Genomic DNA, 12,685 nt, shown 5'->3' on the forward strand with positions numbered 1-12,685 from the left:
GGGGTCTGCAACCCTGGTCCTGGGCAAATTCAGGCCTGGTAGTATTCGTTTGCACCTTAAAATCAGCAACTAGCCTCATGCTCGGTGCCAAATATATCAAGAAACGAGAAAATGCATTTAGCAACTAGTTCATCCAAATAAACCAAGCAAGGTGAGTTCAGTTATTGACTGCTATAAATGGTCAAAAAACCAAAAGACCCTGTGGCTCTTGAGGGCCAGGTTTGCAGACCCCTGATGTATTCTGAAAGAGACAAAAAAACTATGATCTTGACATTTCTGTGTAATTATGTTTGGAAACAATAGCCACGCACTTGGTCACGTACTGGTATTTTTACTAGCAAGTGATAATTTTTCAGTCTGTTGCTTGTCAAAATCATGGTTCTTTACCATGCTAATGGTTAAGTTGTGAAAACAATACATATATTAATGTCATGGTGTCTGATGAGATTTTAAGAATAAGAAAATCACAATAGTGGCCCTTTAAAATATACCTACTGCACAGCTCATTGCATCGCCGAGGGATTGAGGTAATGGCCCTTGTAATGATACTTGTTCATCAAGCTGCTTCGCACCATGGCAACTGCGATAAGCTCAGAATCCGTATGCCGCTCTGACTCGTGTGGCTTCCGTGATGCTGTGTGAAGGTGTGTGGCTTGAATTTTGACTCTTCAAATCCAAGGGAGTTGCCTTTAAAATGTTGAAAAAGATGAGTAAGACTAGCACAGTGGTATTCAAATTCGGTCTTGGGGATCTTCTGCGTATGCTGGTTTTCGTTCCAACTTCACTTGCAATCTCAGAATTTTAACAAGCTGTTAATTTTTCATAATTAGCTTTTCATGTTTGGAGGGATTATTTACCCTCTTAAGCCACATTATGTCAGAAATAGCTGTACATGCTATTAAGATAAAAGTCCAATGTTCACATGGTGCTATATTGCAAACAACTGCATAGAAAGAGGTGACAAATTTTAAACTGATCAAATTCAGGACTGAGACTCTAATTGGGTCATTGAACACATGTAAGTAGCCTAAATCTTTTTTTCCCCTTAAACTAATTAACACCATGCACGTTTGGCTCGTTATCATTTGCTCTGTTTTTGAATTCTTCATTATCTACCAAATGGTTAGTTTTAGTGGTCAGGAGCCTATTGAGTCACTTCAGACTTTAACTTGATCAGGTAGATAATTTTGTAACCTCTTTTTATGCAGTTGTTTGCAATATAGCACAACAAGCATAATGTCAGCATGGGGCTTTTATTTTTCATGGCGTGCATAGTTATTACTGAGACAGTGTGACTTAAGAGGGTAAATAATCCCTCTAAATATGAAAAGAACCTATTTATTTATTTATTTAATTATTGACCTTTATTTATACAGGGTAGGTTGACTGAGCATGAATGCTCTTTTGCAGCAGTGCCCTGTGAATGCCCCCCAAGTAGGCAAACTTGCATGTCTGATTAAGAAAAATGAATAGCTTGTTAAAATTCTGGGGTTGCAATTGTGGTTGGAATGAAAACTAGCATAAACAGAGGGTCCCCAGGACCAAGTTTGAATACCACAGGGCTATATCAATTCATCTTTGTTGATACTTCATGAAATTTGACTGGTATTTACTAAGCACTGGAGACTTTGACTCTGACCTCTCTAATATAGCTTTTATGATTTATGACTTGAAACTCTAGCTCAGGCTAATGCCTCACATTTGGACCTGAGCTCTGCTGTTGTTGACTTGAACAGCACTTTTTCGCTGTTGGAATACTCAGCTGCAGCTCTGTGTGTGTGTGTGTGTGTGTGTGTGTTCTACTGAAACTTTTGAGACCTTGAGAACCAGAGTTCTCCATGGGACAATTAAACATTAAACATAATGCAGCAAATCAAAATGGCCCCTCATCTGGATTCTGAGTTATTCAGAGTCCATTTCTCAAATCTGAACATGATTACTTACATGATTAAAGTACAGTATATATCAAGAAGATGAATGTTTTTCTATGGATTCTGTTTTAATCAATTCCCAATAGATTTTCATAAAATAAAATAAAAATGGATAGACTTGCAATTAAATCCTTTCCAAAGCAGAGTTTTTTTATTACTTAGTTTGCAGTTTAGTTGCATGGATTTTCAGAAGTGGCTCTGGGGTTTCTGGGATGCTTTTGAGTGCCAGCACCCCACCCCCTCACCACCCCACCTCAATGTTCAGTCAAGAGTGCATGCACTTGCATCTCTGCAGTGCAGGCTGTACTAGAGGAATACCAATCATGTGCAAATGAGCCCCGAAATGTGCTGTTTTTGCTCCCATGTTTTTTCTTCTCTCTAAAAGAACAACCCCTTCTGAAAGAAATAGGAAATATTTGAAGTTGGACCAAATGAGAAGTTTGATAGGTGATAAAACAAGAGATCTACTCCTTTGGGTGTTGAGGCCAATATGATTGGATGTGAGTGATGGAATGGTCTGTATGGACATGGTTCTGGAAGACTCACCCTCTCAATAGTATACTTTTTGCTGTGCATTGGAAATAATGAAATAATGATGGATTCAGCTGTGAGGGAGTATGGTATACACCATTGTCTGCTCTAATTTTATACCAAAGTTTCTTATGCAGTAACTGCATGACCTTTGGCAATTGGCCTAAGGTCATGCAGCCGAACACTAGGGCTGCAGTACTTTTCAATGCAGAGCTTTCAGTTCGATACTGAAGTCAGGGTTAACAATATAGTCAAACAATTAGTGGTCACTGTATTAGGTACACCTGTTCATGTACTCAAAACAGCAAATCGTGTGGCTGCAACTTACTTTATAAAGCATGCAAACATAGCGAAGAGGTTTGGTTGTTCAACCAAACGTATTACTGACTGGCTTAACAAGTTACTGGTACATTAGTTAACTTAGTAGCCTTGTAGATGTAGCTATAAAGGTAGCTAACAAGGCTGTCTACCTAGCTAGCAGGTGTGAATTACACCAGATAGCTAACTTTAGCTAAGTACCTAGCAGTTGTGATTTCGATAGCCATTAGCTAGTTAGCTACCCAAATATACTGTAGGTAGCTTGCGAGATGAATTTGGTTAATTTCAGTTATATTCATATTGCGTAAATGTCTTGATGTTATTTAGCAAGGCTAATGTTGACTCTTTGAATGCATTGTGTACGGTTTGCTTATGTATGTAAAGTTACCAGTATGTCAATTATAATATTTTCCTTCTAAATAGTGCTATCTAGCTTGGTGACCAGCTAGCTAGTGATAACTATGTACGTTGCAATTATGATTTAGATAAGTTAGCTAACATGCTATAATAACTTCTTTAGCTAGTGCGCTAATAATGGGCAAAAATGTCCTATGCAGGCCCTGCGTGAATAAGCACATTCACACAAGTGATAGCACTGTATCCAATAAGGGGTTGTTGCATCACAATGGCAGCGGAACTGGAAACAGAAGGATGCAGCTAGCTTTGGGGATGCAGCTACTGTCGTAACACTGGATAGAAATGATAGGACATAATGACATCTTAGCATTAGAACATCTGTATTGGTACCCTGACTTGCAGTGCACGTTTAGGGAGGTAAGTCAGTCAGTTGAGTTGGGAAGTTAAAGTGGTGAGTATGATCAATCACATCTGCAAATGTGCAAAAATTGAAAACACATACACACACACACACACACACACGCACATAGAATTCAGGCTGTTCTGGAAGAAAAAGGGGTGTCCTACCTGCTATTTGGTGGGTGTACCTAATAAAGTGACCACTGAGTGTAAATTGTCAGACAGTATTCCACAGTTTTACAGTTTAACAAGTACCTTCCACCAGCATGTACCTTAGGATGCAGCTGTCAACACCTTTTGTTTTATATTGATTCTTTTTGAAATTGGTCGTTTTGATATTATCTGATATAGACCCCCACCCCCCCAACCAGCCCTCTTACTGCTGTGTGCTTGGGATTTTTACATTATCACCTTGCCTCAATGTCATGGCAACAACATTGGTAGGCTGTGAGCCTGCTGGAGGATCTTGTTATAGGAAGTGACATTCTCAGGACTTCCTGTACGTGCTGTGGTTTGGTTCCTCGGGGAAGCTGATCTGACCTTGTGGCGACGGCTTTGGAATGGTGATGGGGGGTGACTGAAACTCGCCACAATACTGCAGAAAGGCTCAAACCCCATAACCAAGCAACTGGATGGCCATTTGAAATTGCTTGGTCGCGGTCAGGGGTGATCTTGTTTGACGATGCTAATTTGTGCATTTAATTAATTGCATGGTTTGCTTACTTCATCTCGAAGACTCTAGAGGCCTGTGCATTCATTTATTCTCTGCGTGGTTGGTGTGATGGACATGGGGTGGGGGAGGATTCGGTAAATATTCCTGATCATTATCACTTCATATGTATTCAGCTTAGTGTAGAAAACCAAGAGATTAAACAGAATTTCATTCCCAGCAGGCTATGATCTCAGTGTTGCCGTACTTTGTACCAGAAATAAGTTGAGTAAGGGGTCAAATGTTCACAAGTTAGATATAAAAAGAGAGGAAGAAGCCAAATCTGTCGGGAGTTGCATTACTTGTTGAGTTTTTCTTAGTTGTGTAAGCCTGATAATGGTATATTGGAACCAGGAGCTGCCTTTATACAAGATTCTATCCCTAGCCAGTGCAAGCTGTATTCTGCCAGTGCAAGTTGATGGTGTATTCTTCAGCAGTTCTAGATCTCTCCTTAATCCCCTCTTCCTCTCTCCCTCTCCTCACCTCTTCTTTACACCTTGCAGAACATGTTTGAGCTGTGTCTTTATTCTCTGAGTCCAGTGCAACCCCAGTGACACAGGTGCTAAACTTGTAAAGGTTTAATATTACCTCACCTGTGTGATTCTTTTCCAGCTCCTCTCAAACTTATGGTCTCTGTATGGATGAAAGCTGGAGGTGTGGACCTTGTGCCAAGAACCCCGGTCTGTGCAGTTCACAATGTTGATTCAGAGAGATGTACCTACTGCTGGAATGCAGCCCATTGGCACAGTAGAATATTGATGGAGATTGTCCATTGGCAATGATCAATGGCAAAATAACTGCTGACATGGAATCTTTAAATTGCTGGAACCTGTTCCCTCTGAAAGACCAATGACTGCTGCCAGTTGCACATCTAACAGTCTGCTTTACGCTTGTGTCCTTATAGCATGTTTATGTGCTGATTTTTTCTGGACAAATTGCTGGGCAAATACCTGTCATATACAAAATAATAAAAACACCATGTTAACATAAAAAATGAGTAAAAATATTGCTTTTTTTGCGAAGAACAGCTATCCTAGAAAGCTAGTTTGTTAAAGCAAAAAGTTGCACTGTTTTATTTCTAAGTAGAAATAAAGGAATATGTCTTGGGAATTCTGACATCAATCATTTTTAATGCATCTCCCTGGCAGTTCTTGAAAGGATTCAGCTCATAATTAACATCTTATAGTGGGCAATTGAGGTGACAGCTTCAAGCAAGATTTTCTTTTTCATTGTTTTTGATGAATGTCTAAGTCAGTGAACACAAGCTATCACTGTCAAGCATCATAAAATGGATATTGTTACAAGGAAATGATACTGCAACTTCGTTGCTCTAAGCTTTTTCTTATCCTTGTTGCTGAGCCATAGACAAACTGTCTGTAAAATCATGTTGATAAAGGAGGTCTCCATATGGTGTGACTAGATGGTGAGAGTTGCAGGTTTGAACTCAATGAACTTAACTTTAATGGGTTTAGTTCATCTTTAGCATTTGGCTTAGGATAACCCTGCTCTGTCCTTGTTTGTTGTAGCACTTCTTGATGTGAAGGCTCATGTGTGCAATATAGGTTATCATCTAGTAAATTTATGTTTTTTTTTGAAACATACATTTTTGCTAAAGACCCATTACAATAGACTTGAAATGAAACATAGTTCAGCAGATTTTTTAGAATCCAGATATTCTTAGTTTATTCTTTAAGTTTCCCTGTATTTATACTTTAGAGCGACTCACAACTTGGGTGTTTTAGACAAGGTCTATGTGGGAAAAATTGGCATTGGCTGTGCCGGATTCCCTTGGGCTGAGAGCAACAGGCAGTGAATAAACATTACCAGGAAATGGGTTACAGTTACGGGAGTACTGTCATCCATTAGATATTTTGCTGTGCAAAAAATATCTGACAGTATATGCTGCAGACAGAAAATAAAGATGCAGAAGTGAATGATTGGGGTAGTCCTGTGCTAATTGCACATTCCCCGCATCATTTTACTGTCTGTAACATTTTTTGTCAGACTTTTTTGAAAGTAAACCATTTAATGGATGGCAGTGCGTCTGCAGCTGCAACTGTAACGACCTGAATAGTAACCCATTTCCTGGTGATGTTTTTCCTCATTGTTTGTGCATGCTTTTTTGACTGCTTGTCAAAAATGAACAAACATGTACGGAGCAACCAAAGGGTTCCTGAAGCATGCTGGGTATAAGAGGCTCTCATTGCAAGATTCTGTTAAATGTGCTGGGTGATCTTGCTTTCTGTGGGTGTGGAGTACTACAAAGATGGCAGAGGTTTTGCATTTACACTGCGATGCTAATGGCTCAGTAGACATTGGGTACAGTAGTTGACTTGGGTCAGGCCATTAGTTCTGTGCTCTGAGCCAGTGTTACCCACTAGTTGAGAATTTATTTATGGTGGTCAGCTTTGTCCATGTGTTTGCCGGATGGGGGTGTTTCACTTTTGAGGATTGTTTGTACAGTTTATTAAATTGTATTGTAATTGCTTTTTAACATTTTCTGCCCACTCAGAGTTCACATTTTACGAGTTACGGCACTTTATTATGTATTTGTTTTTTACTTTTGCTGTGTCTCCAGATGAAAATGAAATCTGTACAGCACTTTCTGCATCGAGTTAAATTGGCGACACAAAGAATGAATAGAATGAAAAAAAACCCCATAGAGTAAAAGTTTTATGCTATCAGAATGATTTGGAAGATAGTATCACATACAAATTCTGAACATAAGTTAAGGGTTTTAAAGCCTTTGGTGCCTTGTATCCAAAATGCCCTAATGTCCAGAGAACACAATGGTTTCCATAAATTTCAGTTAAAGTTCTTGCTTTTTAGACTATGTCCATGTAATGTTCATAGACAGTTAAGTAAGATAATGATCTGGGAAAGGAAGTTGCAGATAGAATACTGGTGATTGGCCAACGTTTCCAAACATCACATGTAGTGATTCTAATCAAAACTAAGCCTGAGGATATGAGCTGTTATTTTACTGTGATGCTAATAGCTCTTACTGTAAATATATAATGTGAAGGCTTTGCACATTGCTATACAAGATGTCCATTGGTATCAACCATGAAATGTCTGGACTCTGAATGTGACAGGTTTTGAATAAGTCTCATCCTGCTTGCTGTATGTTTTTATCTGTGACTGCACTTCTTTTCTTAATTTGTTTTGGTACAGATAGACACTTCGTTTTCTGGGCACAGATTTGAATCCCATAAACACATCATATTTATGATATCACAAATATGCTCTGTATTTAGACAATGACTCACTAACTCTCGGGTTAGCAGAATAAAAAAAAGTTCAAATGCGGATTTTCACTGCTAACATGTTTATTCATTGGACGATAAACAAGTGATGAGTCAAACTGCTTAGGCCTACTTCACAGCCCTAACATTTCTATGCTGGAAACTTAAGATGATATAAAGCACTTAACTGTCCTCATTCGGACTTTGCTAAACACAATTTCAAAAATGGACTATCCAACAAAACAAATACTTAATATGAAACATTCCAAAATGTATAGAATATACAGCAAATATACAGTAATAAATATTTGTGTTTTGTTTTTTTATTTAAATTTTTTTTTAAAATTATCGTCCAATTTGGGGCTGTACATATCCAGTTCCCACCATAATTTGGAACGTCCAGTTATCTATAACCACGCAGCCATATTCATGTGCGAATCCAACTGCCGAGTCAGGAGAGCGTAGGCATCCACGGTTCTCCTCCAAAACAGACGGTTTTACCCGCTGCTTCTTTCCACATTGCACACCGCAGCTAAGCTTGCATAGAGTGGAGTTGGCGGAAGACCTTTTACAGTATATGCAGCTTCAACATGCAGTCCACGGGTGCCTGATTGACCAGCAGGGGCCGATAGATAGAGATGAAATGCGGACCCCTAACCTACTGAACACTCCCATACCCAAGGTGACACAATCGGCATTTGCACTTTGCCCAAAATGGAGCTACAGGTTACAGTTGGCACTGACACGGTCTGGATTTAATCCGAGACCATGGGGGGGCTGATCCATGCAGAGTTTGGTGCCTTAACCGAATGAGCCATCCAGCAGCCAATATTTACATGTAGTTTTATGTCAATTTGAAATATATTATACAATTCCTTATTTTGTTTAATGCTTTTTGAATATATCTTCTTTTTTTTACATGGAAAAAATAAATTATATTGAGAACAGACTTTTTCAACAGAAAAAGATTTTTTAGATTTTTGAGCACTTAAGAAACTTTTCCAGCCTCATTTTAATATAATTAAGCAAGTTGACTGAGAAAACTCGTAAAAGTAGCCCAAATATCCTTGCCAACATTTATCTCATCTTATATATATATATATTTAAAAATAATGGCAAAATACAATGGTGTGAATTGCTGGCCCTCACAGGGTTGAATTTACCCTTTCTGAAGGGGCGCTGACTGTTCTTTAACTAGGGGTGCAGTTGGTCGCTCATTTGCTGACATTCACCTTTTGTGTCAAGTCGGAGTGTGTCTGTGTAGTTTCCTGCGCTGCTGAATAAATATGTCTAGCCTGTAGCTATTGACTGGTTCTGCGATTGTGTATTGAGCAGTGGTTTATTGCACAAATAGTTATGAGCTCCTGTTGTATGGCATTCCGTGCACCTGCATTGCACATGAACATTAACTGACTGCCTACTGTTATCCCCTGGTGAAATGGTTGTGATGTGCAATAACAGTGATAGTAGTGGTGATTTTCACTACTTCACGAAGGCTGTTATCGGACCCAGTGCTGTTAGGGAAGTCGTGATGTCCCCCGTGCGCAATGTACTTCACCTTTATTGCTTCCATGGATGTCCTGGATTAGAGTGCTTGCTAAGTCAATAATGTAATGTAATGTAATGTAATAGGCAGCATAACGCACTTAGTAGAGCGGGAATTTCAGATTGCCTCCCATGTGTTGTATATGGGATGTATAGACCTACTGGTCAGACATTTTACATGTGTTTTGGCAATCTGATGATTTCTGGAAACACATAATTGTTTTTATTGTTTTCACTGTGCCAAAAGGGGTGAGGATCAAAAGGTGTTTGGCCAATTTAAATGGTAGCTGTAGATTCTTTCTACAAAATACCATGATCTCAATGAATGATCATTTTGGATGTAGTGCTATTCATGTGTTATTCAATGCAGAATAATTAAAGTTCATAGCTCAACCATGGCAGTAGTTTTGGAATGACAACTAGATACATTAAAATACCTTAAGCATTTGAAGGATGAATTAAAATATGAGAGCCCTTTAGTGTTGATAGAGTGATTTTATGGTCTGTGAGCAGCACCAGTGAAGATGCAGGCCTGTTATAAAACTGAATTTCAGCCACCCCAAAAGTGGTTCTTATGGCCTGATATATACCTTTTACAAAGAATATGGGTGATAATCTGTGACACTTTAACCAGTGTACTTTTTTATATCTGTACGGTATTAAGACTTGGATGAGGTACCTCTGGCGATGGCATGGAGATACAGTGTTTAATTTCCTATCATGAGAAGATGAAATGGAAAGGACCGTTATGTTCATATTTTAAATCGCGTTTGTATCATTAGTGCCACCAATATCCAGCGTCAGAATTTAAAGGATGGTTCTTCTGTTTTTCATGATAAATTACTGTAGCAGAAGTCATTTCTGCTTGATATTTCAGAGACACGTGCACCTTTAGATATGTATGGTCTAAGGACAAAGGAATTAGATATGAGCAATATTGGCCATGGTTGCCTTGAACACTAATGTCTTGTGTAGCTGTAGGAGCAAACAACGTGCTTGTAAAATGGCATCTAGCCTACATCACGCGCAGCCCGGGGTTCATTAATACGTGCGAGACAGGTCTGTGGTCTGAATAGAGATGCGATGATGTCTGGCTTATGTTAATCTTGACCTGTGAGTTTCTTAATATAGTTCTCGCGCATATGAGGTGAATGTCGGTGACTTGTAACAAGCACAAGTGTACGTTCACCGAGTAAAAAGGAAAACATGTTTAATAAAGAAACGGATTATCACGCCGAGCAAACTGCGAGCATCACGGAGAGAATTCGCTATGGGCTATAAAGACACTAAAACAAATGATCAGCTTTCACAATGGCCCATGCTCTGATTATAAGCAGATTGAGCCGTTCTGGGCAGCTGTTGGCCTCCTTCCACTTTCAGTTGATGAATGTTAACCGTAAATGTGGGCGGGGGTGGGGGGGGGGGGCTACGATTCAATTCGACCATATTGAATACCTTCTAGGCATCACATGAAACACGTTGTAGATGTTGGGGCCATTGGCGTCTTGAGACTAGCGTATTGATCCGGTGTCTTTGGTTAAGGGAAGGTATTTCTGAGGAACATAAATCATGTTTGGCCTGGGTGAATAGGGCTTTGTGTTGAACTTTGAGTATGACTTTGAAGTAAAAGGCTCAGCGGGAGCCATTGGCTGATGAATGTACTGTATTTTAAGCACACAGGCTCTTTTATGCGATAGTGGTGGCTTCATGTTGGACCAATGATTGAGGGCCTAATGCGTGAGATTTCAGACAACGTGCACGAAAGCGAAGAATAAAGCTTATGTTCAGAGTTTGCTCATTTTAAAGATGGAAGATTATGCCCTACAAAGGGAAGTCATTTTTAATATTCATTACACCTGAAGCACTGAATGTTTAATACAGTTAGATGATATAAATTCCCTTCCTCCACAGGCATTAGCATGTCAAGAGGACTGCCCTCTACATTAGGCCTGGCATTGTATTTTGATTGGCAGGTATGTCGTCGAGTGAGTATGTTACTCATGGTAACTGTCACTTCATACATTGTTACAAAGTTCACTTACTAACCTGAGGAGCCTATTTTAGCACTTAAAGCTCAGACTTGACGACACTTAGTTTTCCTATTATTCTGGTCACCCACCACTATACATTAATGCGTTTTTCCTAGAAAATGGCAACATAAGAACAGGACGCAAGCACAGAAAACAGAGAAAAATATATATTTAGATTGACTAAATATCAGTTCTGTACATTTCACCATATACCATTTGGCTTTGCGTCTGGTGACAACAGTGGTTTTTCATCATAATTCTTGGGTGTTTTGGCGGGCACAGCTCGACGGTCTGACAATGCAACGTGAAAACGAGCCTTCCTCTTTTTCATTCCAGTCCACTTGAGCCAGCTGTTTGTACAGTACTCACATGTGTTTGAGAGAGAGAGAGAGAGAGAGAGAGAGCTTCCACCCTCGTCCGCCTCGACCTCTTAGCTTGCGCGGCGGTGCTGTTAGCTGGCTAGCGAGTGTGCAGCCACAGGTTGATACCTGCGCCGTGCGATAGAATCGCCTTCCCCCCGTCCACCAGACCCGTGAAACCCCGGCGAAGAGGAGGGACGTGTCTGCCGTCGTCGACGGCGTCGCCGCTCGCGCGCGGCGGAGGAAGTTGCCCATGTTCGGTCAGCCGAGGCAGTGACATCATCATCAGAGATTCACGCAGATTTAAGAGATCTCCCCCCCCCCCCCCTCAACCGCCCCCCCCCCCCCCCACCCCTCACTCCTCTCAAACCTGATGGTGGCAAGACGAACCTCCGAAAGGACGGGTGAATGAACTAAATAGGAATGAAGAGCTGCGCGAGGGACCGACGGAGAGAGCGGGGGAGACTGTGAGAAAAAGAGGGAGAGATTGATAGGGAAAGAGAGAAGAGATACAGAGAGAGAGGGAGAGAGAGAGAGACAGCGGGAGAGGGAGGCGCGCAGAGCGAAGGCAGCCGGAGGATCCTGGACCGCACGGACTCCAGCTCCGTGTTTTGCTTGATGCCGGGTTGAGTGCGAGCCTCAGTCCCCCTCACTGCTGCAGTGGAGGTTTATACACGGAGCTGGAGAGCAGCCCTGGTGAACGGAGCAGAGCAGCCTGTTTTTCACTTCCATTTCCTCACAGGGTATTTGGATAAAAAAAAAAGAAAGAAAGGAAAAGGAAAAAAGGAAGAAAGACCTATCTTTCCATTTTAGATTCATAGAAAAAAAACCCATTGCCTGCTCTGTCTGTCCTCCTCATGATTATTTCCTGCTTTTCTGCCGTCGAGTGAAGAAGAAGCCTATGTGTTCAGATGTCTCCCGTGTATAGACACCCTGCAAGGTAAGAATATGGTGATTTATGGCATCTTACCTTTCCTCAGGTCTGTCAATTGAACAGCTGTTTTTTTTTATTTCCCTTCTGTCACCTTGTCATGTGGAACTCCTGACAGAACGGTGAAGGAGACAGGTGCATGTTTGAAGCAGCAGCGATTACATCCAAGAGACCGAGCACCTGCTATTTAACACAGCGGTCTGTAACAGATGAGAACAGAACTGAGCCGTGGTATGGTAAACTAAGTCCAATGCAGCACCTCTGGCTGGCGATGCAATGGTGGCTCGCATTCGAATTAGAAGCGGTGAGCCATCTCTAATAATTACAGGT

General features: G+C 40.7%; 1 protein-coding gene across 5 annotated transcripts in view; it reads left to right on the forward strand.

Annotated features, from left to right (window-relative positions):
- The window catches only part of LOC118230235 (disks large-associated protein 2-like), a 167,427-nt gene that overhangs the window by 21,470 nt on the left and 133,272 nt on the right, over positions 1–12,685 (forward strand). The window contains exon 1 of one of the 5 annotated variants that reach the window (XM_035423063.1): positions 11,806–12,364. The exons of the other annotated variants lie outside the window; for them this stretch is intronic. The gene's annotated coding sequence lies outside the window, so the exon portion shown is untranslated. Of the gene's footprint in view, positions 1–11,805; positions 12,365–12,685 lie in introns of those variants that run through there. 5 annotated transcript variants of the gene reach the window in all.

This window comes from Anguilla anguilla, chromosome 6, assembly GCF_013347855.1.
Source record: "Anguilla anguilla isolate fAngAng1 chromosome 6, fAngAng1.pri, whole genome shotgun sequence".
NCBI lineage: Eukaryota > Metazoa > Chordata > Actinopteri > Anguilliformes > Anguillidae > Anguilla > Anguilla anguilla.